We start from the raw sequence: 19,516 nt of genomic DNA, 5'->3' as shown, positions 1-19,516 counted from the left end.
CATCAAGAAACATTTCATTTGAGTTGCCAGGATCATGGCCTGCCCTACGGATTCCGGATTTCTGCATCCGCACTGTTGTGTGAGACACTTTTATAAATCTTGTATTTACAGATATCTCCTGTTGGTTCTGTTTCTCTAGGGAACCCTGACTAATTCATTGTGTTTGGGCCTTTTCTAATGACTTGAATGAGAAATTTTGATGTTAGGAATAGCTTTCCAAATCTTAAAAAAAAATTTTTTTTAATTTTTAATCCAGATTATTCCTGCTTGGGAATTGTTCCCAAGTTATGTTCAGACAACTGCTGAACATTCTGCCAAGAGCACTGTTAATCTCTCCATTCTGCAGACCACTGATAAGAAAGTTTATAATTGGGGCACCATGGGGATTTCCAAATATTTTTGACATTTTTACAAATGATTTAAAGAATGGTTTCTTCTTTCCATTACCTCACCTAAAGTTCTCCTGAGCTTTTCTGGTAATTTTGTTCTTTTTCTCCATTTGAATTGTTCATTCAATGATTCAATAAATACTTAGTGAATGTGTCCAAAGGATTATGCTAGATGCAGAGAAGGATGTAAAAGACATCCGACCTCTGCTTTCACAGCTTCCAAACGAGTGAGAAAGGGAAAGAGAATGGCAAATATATCTTTGTATTTTATTTTGCTGTTTTCACTTTGTGTCATTTATTTGTTTGCATGGCAGTCTTTCCCCAATTCTTTAACAATGAAGAGAATAGAATTTTCTTATTTTCATAATCTTCCCATAGCCAGCAGAATGTCTTAATAAAATATTGTTGAATTTACTGTAATGAATAAGTATGCGCTATTTTCTAGAATAGAGGTCCCTACCAAGTACCCTAGGAACATAAAGAAACATTTTTCCTTTGGGAAACAGAAAAGACTATAAGGTGAGGAGTTATCTGGGCCAAGCCCTGAAGGATTCTACCCAGAAGAGGGTGGTGAGGAGGCTTGAGGAAAAGAATGAATGAGTATTTATAGATGATAAAGTATGGGAATAGAAGAGTACATCGCTTATTGTAGGTCTGCTCTGAACATTGCTTAATAAGTGCACGATGAATAAAAAGGAGAGCCGGAATGACCTGAGAATGTATCATCTGTGAGTATAGAGATGGAGGAGTCGAGAAAATGAAGGAAGCGGTGGTGGTGCTGCACAAGTCGTATGAGAAGTTTGGCCCACGAGTAAGCAGCTGCAATTGTTAACATTGGAAAGCAAACCAACAACAAACCTTCCCACCTTAGAAGGAACAGTATTGTGCCCTATTTTCTTACCTCTAGAATAATACTTATTGTGTCTATTTGAGAACTTTAATGATTCCATAATTCCATGATTTCTCATTAACTTGAACAATTTCATTCAACATGTTTATTGGCAGGGTAAAACTAAGAAATCTAGCAGAGCCGCATGCTTTTATTTTACCCTCATACATTTAAGGGAAAACAAATATGCCAATGATACAGTTCCAACTTGACAGAACAATCTCAAAAGCATTTATGCTATTTGGGAAAAGGGCCACATCAAATACTAAGTCATTAACATGGCAAATTATCAAATAAGACAATCGATCAGAGCCACAGATATTTGCATGTTCTTTTTCCAGGAAGACAATAATTTCCAAAACCTTCAGAATCTGACAAGATCACTTTATTTAGATTATATTTCTAAGGATAAAGTTTTAATAGAGACAAAAACAAGCTGAAAACAGTTATGAAGTTTCACATAATTCCCTATATTGTACAGGAAAATAAGATTGATATTCTTACAAATGTTTCCAATTGAAAACAAAAGCACGCCTGTATAGTTCAATTTTTCCAGTAGGCAGGAATAGAGAAAGCAATTGGATTTTACCAAATACTAATGAATTAAAGAGCACAGTATCAATCTTCCACCCAAACAAGATCACATGAAAACAAGAAGAAAACACCAAAGTTGCACTGTTTGCGTTTCTTTAAAGAACCCCTTCTCTAAGCAACATATTTAACACTCCAATCCCCTTCAATTTTCCCATCCTAATTCTGAAAAAAGTATTTCTCCTCCCAGCACCACTGACAGAGTAAGTGCCCTGTCTCTGCAGATCTCTCAGCCAGTGTAGTACTTCTTCTAAGTCATTTTCACCCAGCTCATTGCTGCCTCTGGCCTTTTGTTTAGTTATCCCTATTCAGGGCACCCAACACAATCTCTTTGGTTCTCCCATCCAGCCTAAATTAAAAATCATCTTTCATTCCACCTAGATTTGTCATGGGCTACCATATCATCACCTCAGAAATTTTCTTCTAGCTGTTCCAAAACATTGGAGGCTAGAAGGAATATTTTTTTTAGCATCACAATTTACTTTTTTCTTTCTTTTTTTGTGAAAAATAATGTATACAGAAAAAAAGCAATAAATTTTTAGCACAGCACTATAACTAGTTGTAGAACAGGTTTCAGAGTTTGGTATGGGTTACAATTCCACAATTTTAGGTTTTTACTTCTAGCTACTGTAAGATACTGGAGACTAAAAGAAATATCAATTTAATGATTTACCAATCATCCTCTTTTGTTAAACCCTACCTTCTCTATATAATTCCACCATCACCTTTGATCTTTCTCCCACTCTTTAGGGGTATTTGGGCTATACCCATTCTAACTTTTTCATGTTGGAAGGGGCTGTCAATGATATGGGATGGGGGATGGAACTAGCTGATGTTCTGGAGAGGCTGGCCCCTCTAGGTTTCAGGACTTATCCTGTCCAGGGACCCATCTGGATATTATAGGTTTATGGAAAGTTACCCTAGTGCATGGAACCTTTGTAGAATCTTAGGTAATGCCCTATGTGTTAAGATTGGCTGGAATGGTTTTGGTTGGGGTTTGGCAAGTTAGGATAGGTAGCAATGTATAAGTGAAGGTTCCATAAAAATGCCCTCGAGTAGCCTCTCAATTCTATTTGAACTCTCTCAGCCACTGATACCTTGTTTGTTACAATTCTTTTCACCCTTCTGGTCAGGATGGCATTGTGGATCCCATGGTGTCTGGCAGTATATTTTACAGGACAAATTTCCTGTCTCTGGAAATGATAAAGACAGCCAGATTAAACTATAAAGTGTGCTGTTGCAGACGTTTCTGTGCTATCCCCCACCCCCCTTTTTTAAGAGAGAGAAGGAAAGGTATATTGCCATCCTGGAATATAATCATCTTAAAGATGTGGAAGGGAGGTAAGCAAAAACCTAAAATTTGTGTGAATTCCTTAGCTAAGGCTGAGAAAGCCTGGTACTTGGAAAGAACACCATCCTTATCCTTCTGACAGGGTCTCACTTGTCATCTCAACCACTTGCCTGACAGCAGGGTTCCTGGGTTACTTGGTGAAGGTGGTAAGGAATCAAGAGGTCTTTTAGGATAGGAATGGAGGCAGGGTTCACCCCCAGTTCTGGAGGCCCTTGTTTACCAAAAACCATAGAGTGAGGCTGATAAGGTCTGGAAGATGTTCATTCAGAAGGCAGCTGCCAAGAATGGGTAGGCACAGGCAGTCAAGAGCAGGCAGAGGAGGCAATCAAAGGGGCAGGAAGGGCAGCAGAGTCACATAATCACATACACCAAGTAGTCCATGGCTGTTCTCCCTTGACATCATTAATGTCCACCAATTGCTCATTGGCCAGTGCCTGGACTGCTGGATACACAGGTGAGTGGGTAGAATGGGCTCCCTGTTAAAGCTAGAAGTGTAGTGGTGGTAGCCAGATGAGGGACCACAGAAACAGAGCCCAAGCAGTGTCCATGGCACCGCAGTCCACAGTATCTTAGCTTGGCTTAGAAATGGTGGGAGCTATTTGGTGCAACATGTAATGCAACATGGGAGAGGAAGGCCACATGGAGGTGCAAGAGCATGGCCATGAAGGTTTCAAACTTGAGACTGAGAGAACTGAAATGTCCAGAGGAGGGAGGATGCAGAAAGGTGAGCAAACAAGCAAAAAAAAGTAGAAAGCACACCTATTGCTGTTGCCTAAGCACAGGACCAGCAGGAAGTAGGAGCCAACCTTGTGGAGGAGAATTCCCAAGGGCAGGGGTTAACCAGACTGGAACCCAAAGGGCCTGGGGATCTCCACTGGCTCTCTTACTGAGCCACGTCTGGCTCTGTGGGCCCCTTCACACAAGTAGTATTGTAGTGGATTGGACCACAGCTAATCTTGGCTAATCTCAAGAATCCTGTTCGACTCTGGAAGGCTGTGGTCTGAAAACCAGGTGAAGAAGCTGCAGATGACGTCTTGGCTCCTGTGAATGAAGGACTGGGGTTCATGACCCTGGTGCCATATGATCGGAGAGGAACGAGATACCACCCGGCCAGAGGATCTGACTTCATGTTCCGTGACAATCAGCCTGTTGCTGAAATACGGGTTTCTTCAAAAGAAGAACACGAACTTGCAGCCCGTCTTAGGGTTTCTGAGCTCCTTCACTTCCAAACTGGTTACGTGCCATAACATCTTGGCGCCCTGGCCCCTAATCATGGCAGACAGCTGAGGGTGGTTCCGCAAGCAGTGAACCAGAAGCCAGGGGTATTCTTACTGAGCTAGTTCCTCCGCTTCAGGTAATGTGGACTCACGCACCCAAACTTGCCCTCCAGATGGAGGAAGGCCCCGCTGGCCTGAGCGTCCGCTGTGTCCGGTACCTGCCGGATGGCCTCCAGGGGCGTCACGCCGAAGGCCGCATTCAGGGGCTGAGGCCCCGCTTCCTCTATCGCCTCTCCCATCTGTGCTCCTCTGCCACTTCCATTTCTGCATCTACTGGCTTCTCTACTTCCTTCTTCTTCACACCTTCCTCCTCCACCTTCTTCTTCACCACCTCAGCCCTCTCCTCCTCCTTCGCTGCCATGGAGAAGATGGCGCACTTTCCAGGCGTCACTTCCGTGGCCTTTGCCCCAGAGGTCCCCTGACCCTCCTAACACCCCCCCCCCCCCACGCCCCAAACCTCTGCCCTGACCCCGCTCTGCAGGTTTTTAGGGCTTTCTCTCTAACAGGGCCTCGCAACTCTCCACCCTGAAAGCCGTTTTCCGGGCTGCGGCAGGTCGCCAGGGCAGCGCCCGCGAAGTCACTTCCGGCCCCCGGGGAGCCGCGCAGCCACTTCCGGGTCCCTGGGGACCCGCGCAGCCACTTCCCGCCCTGGCTGGTTGCCATGGGAACTCGACCCTGTCGTCCGGGGCCTGGGGAGTGAGGCCAGTTCCCGGGGTATGGACGGCAGCCTTTTCTCTGGAGTCTGGGAAGGCAAGGGCACGACAGTCTCCAAGCGTCCCCGACCCTGCCACCCCCGCGTCACCTTGGTTCCCTCTCGGGGCATCTGGCGCGAGGGGTTTCCTGGGCAGAGTCGGAGCAGCGGGGCCGGGAGCGTGGAGGAGGGAGGGCCGCTCGCCCCCGTCGGGCTGCCAGTGTGGGCGCAGCCAGACCAGGGGTGGGGGAGCGCGTTTTAGCCTTCCATTCGTGCTCCTCCTCGCTGAACTTGCTTTTTGTATCATTCTTGTGTTTTGTTTGTTTGTTTGTTTTTTAGCCACATACTGTTGTTTGAACGTGCATCCATTCATTTACACACATTATTTTTCAACCAACGGTTATTGACGCATGTGCACAAGGCACCATTCTAAATGGTAGTGCAGTCTCTAAGTCTAAAAACTTCAAACTGTAAGTTTTTCTGTTGTGCAGGAAAACACATATCCTGGGGCAGAAGATGAACATAGAAGGAGAAGGGGTGGGGGGAACCTGCTCCTTTCTTTCAGCTTTGTCCTCTTGGAGAGTCATGACCTGCTTCGAGGTCATCTGGGTGAGGACACAAAGATGGTGACTGCCATGCAGAGGCAGACCTGGGCCAAGTAATGAATGGAAGAGTCATTTGGTTTCTAAGCCGTTTTTCTGCCTATTTCTTAGACCAGTGCCCTTTGTGTTTGAATTTGATGTGAACAAACCTCTTAGCTATTCATATTCCAGTGACAATAGAGTTTAATGACATAAGATTTAACTACAATGGATAGAGAAATTTGTCTGCATATGGTCAGAGGTACAGTTTTCTGGATCCCCCCAATGACATCTCTTGGAAGCACCCCTGTTGACCTGTGAGGAGTGAGGTTTCACCAAAATTGAGAAGCATCCCCATTTTCACAGGAGTTGGTTAGGGATGGGGTTATACCTTCTTAGCCCTCCCAGATGTTGTTGGATATCTTAGGCTGGATATTCTTATAGTAAAGCCAACGTAAAGGATCATAGGTACCAGGAATAAGAAATGAGAGAGTGAAACAAAGGGGGAACAGTCAATACAAGAATGCACTGTCTGCACATGAATGACCAATAAGCACATGAGAAAGTATTTGATTTCACTAGTTTTCAGGACAATTCAAATTAAAACTGCAACAAAATTCTTACAGGATGCTAACTAGATTGCTGAATTTAAAAGACTGACAGCACAGGATGCATCCTAGAATATATTAAACAGATAATCAAAAAGTAATGTTAAAGCTCCTTGAGGGATGGGAGAAAAAATATGGAACTATTAATCTTTATCATCAGAGAATCCCCTGATACTGTGTCAAACATTAGGGACACCCAAGTCAATAGGCCTAGCCCTTGATCTTGAGGCTTAAGCTTGTGAAATTTATGTAGGTAGCAGAGAAGCTTAGCTTACCTATAGATTTGCCTAAGAGTTACTTCTGGAGGACCTCTTTCGTTGCTCAGATGTGGCCTCTCTCTCTCTAAGCCCAACTCTACAAGTGAAATCCCCCAAAAGGGGGAAAATAAGTGTAGCTAATAAAGTATCAGTGGCTGAGAGAGTTCAGATAGGGTCGAGAGGCCGCTCTGGAGGTTGCTCTTAAGCAAGCTTCAGTCAGACATTGCTACCTATCATAACCTGCCAACCCCCAACCAGGACCATTCCAGCCAATCCTAAAGAGCACCTAGGGCAATATATTAGATTCTGTAAAGGTTCCATGCACTAGGGTCATTTTCCAGACACCTGCAACCTCCAGATGGGTCCCTCAACAAGATAAGTCCTAGAACCTAGAGGGCCCAGCCTCTCCAGAACATCAGCTAGTTCTATACCCCTATCCCATATTATTGACAGCCCCTTCCAACATGAAAAAGTTAGAATGGCCATAGTCCATATACCCTTAAAGAGTGGGATAGAAAGATGAAATGTGATGCTGGAGTTATACAGAGAAAGTAGAGTTTAAGAAAGGGATATGATTGCTGAATCATTAAATTGATATTTCTTTTAGTCTCCAATATCTTAGAGCAGCTAGAAATAAAAACCTAAAATTGTGGAATTGTAAGCCATACCAAACTCTGAAATCTGTTCTACAACTATTGTTGTACTATGCTTTGAGATTCATTTCTTTTTGTATATATGCTATTTTTCACAAAAAGGAAAAAAATGTCAATTGTGATGATAAAAAATATTTATTCTTTCTAGCCTCCTGTATTCTGGAGAAGCCAGAAGGAAAAATCATAGAGGATTGTATGGTAGCCCGTGACAAACTCTGGAATCTGTTCTGTAAGTACTTGTTGAGGAGTGCTTTGAAAACTATTGCTTTTTTCTTTATTTGCTTTGTATATATGTTATATTATACAATGAGAAAAGAAAGAAAAAAGACTGGCAGCAACAAATGTTGGTGAGGATGTAGAACAATTAACTGGAGCTCTTGTAAATTGTTGGAATGTAAAATGGTACCTCTTTGGAAAGGCCTGGCAGTTTCTCGTAAATCTGAACATATCCCTTCTCTATGACCCAACACACCACTCCTAGTTATTTACCAAAGAGAAATGAAAGTATCTGTATACAGACTCGGATAAGATTTATGCAGCAGCATTATTCATAATATTGAAAAACTAGAAAAAGTCCATCAATAGAAGAATGGATAAGCAAACTCTGATATGTTTATGCAAAGAAACACTACTTAGTAATAACGAGGAACAGACTATTGATGATTAAACTATATGGATAAGTATTAAAGCATGCTGAGAGAGAGAGACCTTACACAAAAGAATATTGCATGATTCCATTTGTATAAGGTTCTAGAACAGTTTAGAAACTAATCTATGGTGAAGTAAAATAAAAATAGTGGTCTCTGGGGATGTGTGGAAATAGGTATTGACAAAGAGAGGGCATGAGGGAACTTTCTGAGATAATACTAATGCTCTGTATCTTGAATGCAGTTTGGATTACATAGTTGAGTGCATTTTTCAAAATATATTGAATGGTATATTTAAGATTTATATAGTTCATTGAATAAAAATTTTGACTCAAAAGAAAAAAGTCAAATATTGAACTCTAGTCAATGATATGGATGCTGGAGTGTTTAGTGGTAAATTGTACTGGTGTCTGAGAATTACTTTAAACTGCATTAAAAATAAGGTGTGTTGGGTGGGCCACGGTGTCTCGGCAGGTAAGAATGCTTGCCTGCCATGCCAGAGGACCCGGGTTCGATTCCTGGTGCCTGCCCATGTAAAAAAATAAATAAATAAAATAAGGTGTGTTAATGAATGAATAGAAGGATAGATAAGTGGATAGATATGTGTTCTAGTTTGCTATCAGCCAGAATGCAATATACCAGAAACGGAATGCCTTTCAACAAGGGGAATTTAATGAGTTGCTGGTTTACAGTTCTAAGGCCGAGAAAATGCCCCAATTACAACAGGTCTATAGAAATGTCCAATCTACAGCATCCAGGGAAAGATACCTTAGTTCAAGAAGGCCGATGAAGTTCAGGGTTTCTCTCTCAAATGAGAAGGCACATGGTGAACACAATCAGGGCTTCTCTCTCAGCTGGAAGGGCACATGGCGAACATGGCGCCATCATCTGCTAGTTTTCTCTCCTGGCTTCTGGTTTCATGAAGCTCCCTGGGAGGCGTTTTCCTTCTTCATCTCCAAAGGTTGCTGGCTCGTGGACTCTGCTTCTCATAGCTACATCGCTCTGCTCTCTCTGAATCTCTCATTCTCCAAAATATTTCCTCTTTTATAGGACTCCAATAAACCAATCAAGACCCACCCAAATGGGTGGAGACATGTCATCCCCTAATCGAGTTTAACAACCATTCTTGACTAAATCACATCATCCAGGGAGATTATCTCATTAAAATTCAAATATACAGTATTGAATACAGATTATTTTACTTTTATGAAATGGGATTTATATTAAAACATGGCTTTTCTTAGGGGGCATGCTTCCTTTCAAACCAGCACAATATGTGGTAAAGCAAACAAAGTAAAATGTTAATTGTACGGTATGGGTATTGACTGTACAATTCTTTCAACTTCTCTGTGTGTTGAAAATTTTCATAATAAAAAGTTGGATAGGGTGCTGGGTGGTTCAGTGGTAGAATGCTCGCCTTCCATGCAGGAGACCCAGGTTCAACTACCAGACCATGCACTGCACCCCCCCCCAAAAAAAAGTTGGGTAAGAAGAAAAATACATTATCAGGTTAAATACAACTGAGCAATGAATACTTAAGCCTACCGAGACCTGAGGAGGCTAATGAAATACACCTCAGAACCTACCACCTGGGTGATGTAAGGAAAAGCATTTATCCATTGGTTTCTGTCCCATTGTGTGAGTGCTGAGAGGCTCCTTGTAGGTGCCCCACACATTAGAGAAGCTAGAGGGTAGGATAAGCTGGAGTATACAACATGGGCTGATGTGGGGTGCTTCAGATTTCATCTGTGTAAAGGTGGTCAAGGCTTATATACAGAGCTGGTTTGTCTGCAACAATGACTAACATTAAGAGTTAAACAGGATATGAAGTACTGTTAGTTACTGTATTAGTTTGTCCAGGCTGCTGTAACAAATACCACACACTAGCTGGCTTAAACACGGGGATTTATTTTCTTGCAGATTTAAAGGTTGGAAATCCTAAATAAAAATGTTGGCAAGGCCATGATTTCTGTCATACAGCAATCTCTCTCTTTCTTCTCCTCCTCTGGTTCCTGCTTTCATGTCCAACTTCCTTTGTATTTAAGGATATCAGCCATATTGTATTAAGGCCACCTTCATTCAGTTTGGTTGTGCCTTAACTAATAACTTCTTTAAAGGTCCTCTTTACAAAGGTCCTCTTTACAAATGGGTTCATACCACCAGGACCAGGGTAGGACTTGAACATGCCTTTTGTGGAGGGCCTATTGCTGTATAACAAATTACCCCAAAACTTAGTTGCCTAAAACAACAACCAGTTATTATCCACAGTTTCTGTGGGTCATGAATTTGGGAGCAGCTTAGCTAGGTGGTTCCGGTTCAGGGTTCTTCATGACATAGTCAGTATTTCAGCCAGGGCTTGATTAGGGCTGAAAGATCTACTTCCAAGGTGACTCACCACATGACTGTTGATTGGAGGCCCCAATTCCTGACCACATGGGCCTTTCAATAGTGCTGCTTCAGTGTTCTCATGATAAGGCAACTGGCTTCCCCCAAAGTGACTGATCCAAGAAAGAGAGAAAGAATAAGGAAGAACCACAATATTTTTATGACCTAGTCTCCCAAGACATACACTATCACTTCCTCCACATTCTATTCCTTAGAGGTGAGTCACTAAGTATAGCCCACACTCAAGGGGGAGGGGAATTAGGCTTCACCTTTTGAAGGCAGGGGAATCAAATGATTTGAGGATCTATTTTAAAACCACAACACTTGTCCAATAATGTTCAACCCTTGCCCTACTTACATAGTTTGGTGCTCTGAATTAAGTCCAGTCTGTCAGGGTCTTCTTCAAGGTAGTGGCCAATTCCAAATCCTACAAAGACTTAATACAGGAAAGTTAGTAGAACAAATCACATTCCCTGATGCTTCAGCAGCTCCCAAGTTTATAATTTATATTTGTCACCTCCCTTTTCCAATATCCACTCAGATTTCCTTCATCATCAGCTAACTTTAGTTGATCTAGGTTGCTTCATTTCTGATGGGTCTGTACCTTTGGTTGCCTTGCCTGTATAAGGTCATGACTGCTGAAATTGCCCATTCACCATCACCAGTCATGAAAATGTTAACAGGTGTCCTAGTGAATCTCCTCTGCTCCAAATATACTCCTCCCTGCTTACATAATGCAAATGCAACTCTACCTCCTCATGGTAACAAGAGTCAATTATTCTTACCACTTTGATAATACCTTGATGGTCTATTGGCATGAGGATTCCAAAGTTAGCAGGAGGTAGTCATAGCTTCAAGTTCAGTGGAAGCCTACCATATCTCCTAGTTGAAAAATTCTCCTACCTGAAAGTAGGACCTTTACTTCATCGGAGTCTACAATCATGGGAATGGAAACCACAAGTTCTGCAAATGGGTTCTTAGGAGTAATAGTGAGGGAGACTGTGCCAGTTTGAATCTATTATGTATCCCCCCAAAGCCATGTTTTAATACTGATCAAATCTTTTGGGAGCAGCCATTTCTTTTAATCCTGATACAGCACTGTAGGTTGGAATCTTTTGGTTAGATTATCTCCATGGAGATGTGATATGCCCAATTGTGGGTGTGGCCTTTGCTAGAAGGAGATGTGACTCCACGCATTCCAAGTAAGTCTTGATTAGTTTACTGGAATCCTTTAAAAGCGGAAACATTTTGGAGACAGTCAAAAACAACAGAAATGACCGAGTCGACAGAAACTATACAGCAGAGATGACACAGGTGTCGACACCTGGAGAACAGAGACACAGATGTTTGGAGATGCTTGGAGCCCAGCAGACATCGCCATGAGGTGTTAAGCAAGCCAGAACCTGGAGAGAGCCAAGGGAAGCCAAGAGAAGAAGGCTAGTCCCAGACAAGAAAAGTGAGGAAACCCACAGGAATGGAGCCCAGGAGCAAGGGACCAGCAGATGCAAGCCACATAACTACCCAGCTGACAAAGGTGTTCCCGACCCATCGGCCTTCCTTGAATTAAGGTGTCTTTGCATGGATGCCTTAGTCTGGGCATTTTCATGGCCTTAGAACTGTAAACTTGCAACTTACTAAATTCCCCTTTAAAAAAACTGTTCCAGTTCTGGTATATCACATTCTGGCAACTTACAAACTAACACAGAGAGCAATCCTACCATCTGTTTCTCAGCACATATAAAAAATATCCAGGAGGACAGTGTCCTAATGTATATGATGTTGTTCCTGAGCTGACACTTTAGCTGAATTATTAAAAGACCTTTCCAAGAACTTCTGCTTCCAGCCCTGATGGAGTAAGCAGCCTGGACTTACTCTTTCAGTGTAGGCAACTAGAAAACTAAACTTAATGTTGGGAATAAGTAGTTTCAGACAGTGAGCAACAGGCAACACAAGATTTAAAAAAATATATTTTTATTGATGAATCTTCACACACACACAGTCCATACATGGTGTACAATCAAAGGTTCATAATATCATCACATAGTTGTGTATTCATCGCCACGGTAATTTTTAGAACATCTGTATCACTCCAGAAAAAGAATAAAAAGGAAAAAGAAAAAACTCATACATCTCATACATCTCGTACTTCTCCCTCTCACTGACCGCTAGTATTTCAATCTACCCAATTTATTTTACTTGTTATCCCCCCTATTAGTTATTTATTTTTATCCATATGTTTTTACTCGTTTGTCCATACCCTGGATAAAAGGAGCATTAGACACAAGGTTTTCAAAATCACATGTTCACATTGTGAAAGTTATATCTTTATACAATCATCTTCAAGAATCAAGGCTACTCGAACACAGCTCAACAGTTTCAGGCACTTCTCTCCAGCCACTCCTATATGCCTTAAACTAAAAAGAGATATCTATATAATGCATAAGAATAACGTCCAGGATAACCTTTCAACTCTGTTTGAAATCTCTCAGCCACTGAAAGTTTATTTTGTCTCATTTCTCTTTTCCCCCTTTTTGTCAAGAAGGCTTTCTCTATCTCATGATGCTGGGTTCTGGTGAAGCCAAGGAGTTCTGTCCCATGTTTCAGGGGGATTTAAATCTCTGGAAGTTATGTCCTATGTGGCAGGGAAGAGCAGTGAGTTCACCTGCTGAGTTGGCTTAGAGAGAGAGAGAGAGGCCACATCTGAGCAACAAAAGAGGTTCTCTGGGGGTGATTCTTAGGCATAATTTTAAAACATTTTTTACAGTGAAAAATAACATATATATATAAGCAATAAATTTCCAAGTGCATTTAAGAAGTAGTTATACAACAGATTTTAAAATTTGGTATGAGTTACAGTTCATGATTTTTCAATTTTTCTTCTATTCATATTCATTTGTTAAATCCTATCTTCTCTACTATACTCTTCCTTCTTTTTTCTTTTTTTGTGAAAAATAACATATATCCCCAAAAGCAATAAGTTTCAAAATACATTGCAACAACTAGTTGTAGAACAGATTTCAAAGTTTGATATGGGTTACACTTCCACAATTTTTGGGTTTTATTTCTAACTGCTCTAAGATACTGGAGACTAAAAGAAATATCAATATACTGATTCAGCACTCATAACCATTTGTTAAAACAAACCTTCTCTGTATAATTCCACTATCATCTTAGGCATAATTTTAAGTATCATAAGATTTTGATCCCCAGCAAAAGGAAATCAAATAGGGCAAGACCTATCATTGCAAAACTGTGGTCCTGGGAGGGGAAACCAGAGTCTGACAATATCCCTGAGTTAAATCAATAGAGGTTGAGGTTCAAAAAGGCCAAGATAGGTATAACTTGCAAGGTAGAGTACCTGAAAAGAGAGACCAAAAAGGAGCACAAGAAAGCTTTATGGGAATCCCCTTGAGTTTTTGGCTGAATGCCTATGTACTCATGATTAGGGTGAAACCCTATGAGGCTGAGAAAAAACAGCTTCCAAGGAAAGAACTGTTATAATGAACATGTAAGACAAACACAGGGCAGGGGAATCATTTGAGTTCCAATCAGAGTATAGAGGCCTTGTTGAATACATATGATGTTCAGTAGAAATCTCAGACAGGCATCAATTTGAAGTGGGACTAAGTTAACCATCAAATAAATACTACTCCAGACCATACTGAAAGAGTTTAAAAAAGATCAAGCTAATTTTTTAGTAAAAGTTCAATATAATTTAAAGAAATAGAACAAAGCCCAGCAAACAACAGTGTAAAATTTACAATATCCAGACTATGGAAGACTATCAAACAATCTACCATATGTTTAATTGAAGTACCAGCCAAAAAGGAAAGAGAGGAGGAAGAAAAAATATTTGAATAAGTAATAGCTAAGAGACTTCTAAATTTGATGAAAACTGTGAACCTACAGATCTGAGATGCCTAACAAGACCCAAAAATAATAATGATAAAGAAAATGACAACATGCACATCTTAATCAACACAGCACCATGTATTAGCTGTTGCTTTAGCACATATATACAATATTCAGGAGGATAGTGTCCTAACCAAAAAGATTTATCCCTGAGCTGACACTTTAACTGAGTTATTAAAAGATCTTTCTGAAGACTGTTGAAAATCAGTAGTAAAGAGTCAATAATAAAAATAAACCAGAGAAAAAAACAGCCATTAAGTATGAAGTAACAAATAAACACAGAAAATGTCTTAGACTCCAGAAAACTCTGGAGTGGTATCTTTAAAGTAAGGAAAGAAAAAGCTGTGAACCTAGAATTCTATAACCAGAGAAAATATCTTTCAAAAAAAAAGGTGATTCCGGGTCAAGATGGCAGCTTAACAACATGTGCATTTTAGTTCGTCCTCCAGAACAACTACTAAATACCCAGAAACAGTACAGAACAGCTCCTGGGGCCACGTCAGTGACCAGACACACAGCGTACCCCAGTCTGGACCAGCTGGACCAGCTGCGAGCAGCCCCCAGAACCGTGAGTTCCCAAAGCTGTGGCGGCCAGCGCCCCTCCCCCACAGGCCGCTTCCCAGAGGGGAAAGGAAAGGACTTTACCAGCAGCAGGGACTGGGCACAATCAAACACCAATTGTGGAACTAATTAACAAATTCTGACCACTAAAACTAGGCCCCCAGCTTAGGTGAACCTGATCAAAGTGGAGGTTGCTCATTTTTGCCCCAGCCCCAAGGGGGCAGGACTGACAGAAAAAGGGGCGGGGGGGAGAAGGAAACAGCAGTTTTTGTGGCTGTGTATCTACAAAGGCTTGACTGCCTCTGGATACAGTGGCAGGACTTTTCAGGCTGCAACTGCCCCAGGCATAGGCAGAAGTGAGCTCTTTTGGGGGCTTATCTGGAGCTTCTGCCTTCCCTAGGGGAGGGGTGAAGCCTCACCCAGTGGAATCCCTCCATCAAGGAATTCAGACACCAGGGCTTGGTAATTTGAAGCCACTAAAACCAGCCTACAACTTCTCCTCTGTCTCCACCACGCCCCCAGCAGGGAGAGTCTGCCAAAGTTAAAGGTACCACATCATCTTATGCTGGTGGGACCTGCAGGCAGACAAGCACCACATACTGGGCAGGATAAGAAAAACAGGGCCCAGAGACTTCACAGGAAAGTCTTTCAACCTGCTGGGTCTCACCCTCAGGGAAAACCGACACAGGTGACTCTTTCCTCCTGATAGGAGGCCAGTTTGGTCTGGGAAAATCTGGCTGGGGTCTATAATATCTAAGTAGACCCTCCTAAGTGTGTGCGGAGGAAAGGCACCACACAAGCAGGGCAAGAAACAAGAAAACAAGAACTGAAAAATTCTCCTCTGTTAGACAAAACTTAAGCTAAAGGTTCAGATAAAGCTGAACGGAATGTCAAAGAACAGATAGACAACAAATTCATCCAGCAAGAAAACCCTAGATAAAAGAAGTGAAAGCAATCTCCAGAATAGACTAATTAAGGTAACTAAATGCCTAGACACCAGCAAAAAATAACATCACACTAGGAAAATTGAAGATATGGCCCAGTCAAAGGAACAAATCAACAATTCAAATGACATACCTGAGTTGAAACAATTAATTCAGAATGTATGATCAGACATGGAAAACCTCATCAAAAACCAAATCAATGAATTGAGGGAGGATATAAAGAAGGCAAGGAAAGAAGAAAAAGAAGAAACTGAAAGTCTGAAAAAACAAATCACAGAACTTATGGGAATGAAAGACACAGTAGAAGAGATGAAAAAAATAATGGAAACCTACAATGGTAGATTTCGAGAGACAGAACATAGGATTTCTGAACTGGAGGACGGAACATCTGAAATCCGACAAGAAACAGAAAGTATAGGGAAAAAATGTAAAAATATGAGAAGGGACTCAGGGAATTGAAAGACAATATGAAGCGAATGAATATACATGTTGTGGGTGTCCCAGAAGGAGAAGAGAAGGGAAAAGGAGGAGAAAAACTAATGGAGGAAATTATCACTGAAAATTTCCCAACTCTTATGAAAGACTTAAAATTACAGATCCAAGAAGTGCAGCGTACCCCAAAGAGAATAGATCCAAATAGACATACTCCAAGACATTTAATAATCAAAATGTCAGAGGTCAAAGAGAAAGAGAAGATCTTGAAAGCAGCAAGAGAAAAGCAATCCATCACATACAAGGGAAGCCCAATAAGACTATGCGCAAATCTCTCAGCAGAAACCATGGAGGCGAGAAGACAGTGGGATAATATATTTAAATTATTAAAAGAGAAAAACTGCCAACCAAGAATTCTATATCCAGCAAAATTGTCCTTCAAAAATGAGGGAGAATTAAAACATTTTCAGACAAAAAATCACTGAAGGAATTTGTGACCAAGAGACCAGCTCTGCAAGAAATACTAAAGGGAACACTAGAGACAGATATGAAGACAGAAGAGAGAGGTGTGGAGAAGAGTGTAGAAAGGAAGACTATGAGTAAAGGTAAAAAGAAGGAAAATTAGATATGACAGATAAAATCCAGAAGGCAAAATAGTAGAAGAAAGTACTACCCATGCAGTAATAACACTGAATGTTAATGGATTAAACTCTCCAATCAAAAGACATAGTCTGGCAGAATGGATTAAAAAACAGTACCCATCTATATGCTGTCTCTACTCAAAGGACACGAGGCCAAGGACACAAATGGATGTTACACACCAATGCTTATAGCAGCATTGTTAACAATTACCAAGAGATGGAAACAGCCAAAATGTCCATCAACAGACAGTTGGCTAAACAAACTGTGACATTTACATAAGATGGAATATTATGCAGCTGTAAGACAGAATAAAGTTATGAAGTATGTAACAACATGAATGGACCTTAAGGACATGATGCTGAGTATGATTAGCCAGAAACAAAAGGACAAATACTGTATGGTCTCACTGATATGAACCGACATTAGTGAATAAACTTGGAATATTTCCTTGGTAACAGAGACCATCAGGAGATAGAAATAGGGTAAGATATATTGGGCAATTGGAGCTGAAGGGATACAGATTGTGCAACAGGACTGAATATAAAAACTCAGAAATGGACAGCACAATATTACCTAACTGTAATACAATTATGTTAAAACACTGAATGAAGCTGCATATGAGAATGATAGAGGGAGGAGGGCTGGGGCATAAATGAAATCACAAAGAAGGATAGATGATAAAGATTGAGATGGTATAATCTAGGAATGCTTAGAGTGTATAATGATAGTGACTAAATGTACAAATTTTAAAAATGTTTTTGCATGAGGAAGAACAAAAGAATGTCATTACTGCAGTGTGCTGAAAATAGATGGTACTTAATATTTTAAAATTTCAACTAATGTGTGAGACTAAAGCAAAAAATGTTTATTTGGTACAAATCTATACTTTGACTAGTGCATTTCCTAATATAACTTATGTAGATAACTTGGTTGAACAATATAAGTACATGGAACCTTGGGTAAGACATGAGATTTTTTTGGTTTGTCCAGGTGATGCCCTCATGAATCCCAGAGTGATTTGATCAGTGAGTGGAAAAGTATTTGCAAAGTCCCCTTCGGGGAATGGTGAGAACGGGGGAAAACTCAAGTTCCCCAAGTTGAATTCTTGATATTCTCACAAGCAGTGTGGGCAACCAAAGTATAGGCTGAGTCCCCAGTCTTGGGATTTGTTCATATGAAACTTAACCCCACAGGGGATAGGTCAAGCTTACTTAAAATTAAGCCTAAGAGTCACCCCCAAGAGAACCTCTTTTGTTGCTCAGATGCGGTCTCTCTCTCTAGCCAGCACAGCAAGCAGACTCACCACCTTCCCCCTGTCTACGTGGGACATGATTACCAGGGGTGTGGATCTTCCTGGCAGCATGGGACAGAAATCCCAGAATGAGCTGAGATTCAGCATCAAGGGATTGAGAAAACTCTAGAATGAGCTGAGACCCAGCATCAAGGGATTGAGAAAAACTTCTCGACCAAAGGGGGAAGAGTGAAATGAGACAAAGTGTCAATGGCTGAGAGATTCCAAACAGAGTTGAGAGGTTATCCTGGTGGTTATTCTTATGCATTAAGTAGATATCACCTTGTTATCCAAGATGTAATGGAGAGGCTGGAGGGAACTGCCTGAAAATGTAGAGCTGTGTTCCAATAGCCATGTTTCTTGATGATGATTGTATAATGATATAGCTTTCACAATGTGACTGTGTGATTGTGAAAACCTTGTGTCTGATGCTCCTTTTATCTACCTTGTCAACAGATGAGAGGAACATATGGAATAAAAATAAATAATAGGGGGAATAAATGTTAAAATAGATTTAGATTGAAATGCTAGTGATCAGTGAAAGGGATCAGTAAGGGGTATGGCCTGTAAAATTTTTTTTTCTGTTTGTTATATTTTTCTGTTGTCTTTTTATCACTTTTTCTGAATTGATGCTAATGTTCTTGGAAATGATCATGATGATGAATATGCAACTATGTGATGATATTGTGAATTGCTGAGTGTATGTGTTGGGAATGTTTGTTTCTTGTAATTTTTTTAATTAATAAAAAATTTAAAAAAAACTTCTTTATCACCTGATAAAAAATAAATAAAGGTGAAAATTATTGCTTTTTTATTTCTTTGCTTTGTATATATGTTATATTAACAAAAAAAGGTGAAATGAAGAATTTTTCATAAAACAATAGCTGAGTGAAATCAGTGGCAACAAACCTGAATTACGAGAAATGTTACAGAAGTTCTTTAAACAGTAGGAAAATTATTCCAGATGGAAATTTAGATCTACTGAAAAGAATGAAGAATGCCAGAAATAGGAAATATGCGAGTAAATAGAAAATACCATCTTTTCCTCACTTTCAATCTCTCTTTTAATTAGGCTCTAGTACAGAAGAAGATGGAGTAAACACACTCTACCTTGTCTTTCACAATAAATATAGATGTAAAATCTGGAACAACAATTTGCAAACTCTGAAAAGTAAGTAGGAACAGTAAGATTAGGGAAGCAAGCCAGAATTTGAAGTACTACTGAATTGGTGGAGCGTTTTCCATTTTTTATTTTTTTTCCCAGTGTAGAATAAATATAGACCTGAAAGTAGTCATGGGAGTGTGGACAGGGAGATCTCCAGGAGAAATCCTCAAATTCTGGCTAGAAAGAGAGGAAAGGGGATTCCTAACCCGTAGACAGAATGAGGAAATGTACAACATAGAATAATTAAAAC

At 40.6% G+C, this 19,516-nt stretch overlaps 1 long non-coding RNA gene and 1 pseudogene across 1 annotated transcript; one reads left to right on the top strand and one right to left on the bottom strand.

The window, feature by feature from the left end:
* Window positions 1-3,463: 3,463 nt before the first annotated feature.
* LOC143665386 (testis-specific Y-encoded-like protein 1) lies at window positions 3,464-4,910 on the bottom strand (annotated as a pseudogene).
* Window positions 4,911-5,119: 209 nt separating this feature from the next.
* LOC143665385 (uncharacterized) lies at window positions 5,120-18,807 on the top strand. The gene is made up of 3 exons (XR_013166925.1): window positions 5,120-5,211; window positions 7,436-7,516; window positions 18,092-18,807. It is a non-coding gene; the product is annotated as an uncharacterized LOC143665385 (long non-coding RNA).
* Window positions 18,808-19,516: the final 709 nt, after the last annotated feature.

Source organism: Tamandua tetradactyla, chromosome 21 (genome assembly GCF_023851605.1).
Source record: "Tamandua tetradactyla isolate mTamTet1 chromosome 21, mTamTet1.pri, whole genome shotgun sequence".
Lineage (NCBI taxonomy): Eukaryota > Metazoa > Chordata > Mammalia > Pilosa > Myrmecophagidae > Tamandua > Tamandua tetradactyla.
Note: the sequence above shows the minus strand (reverse complement) of the source record. Positions and strands in the feature narration are given on the sequence as shown.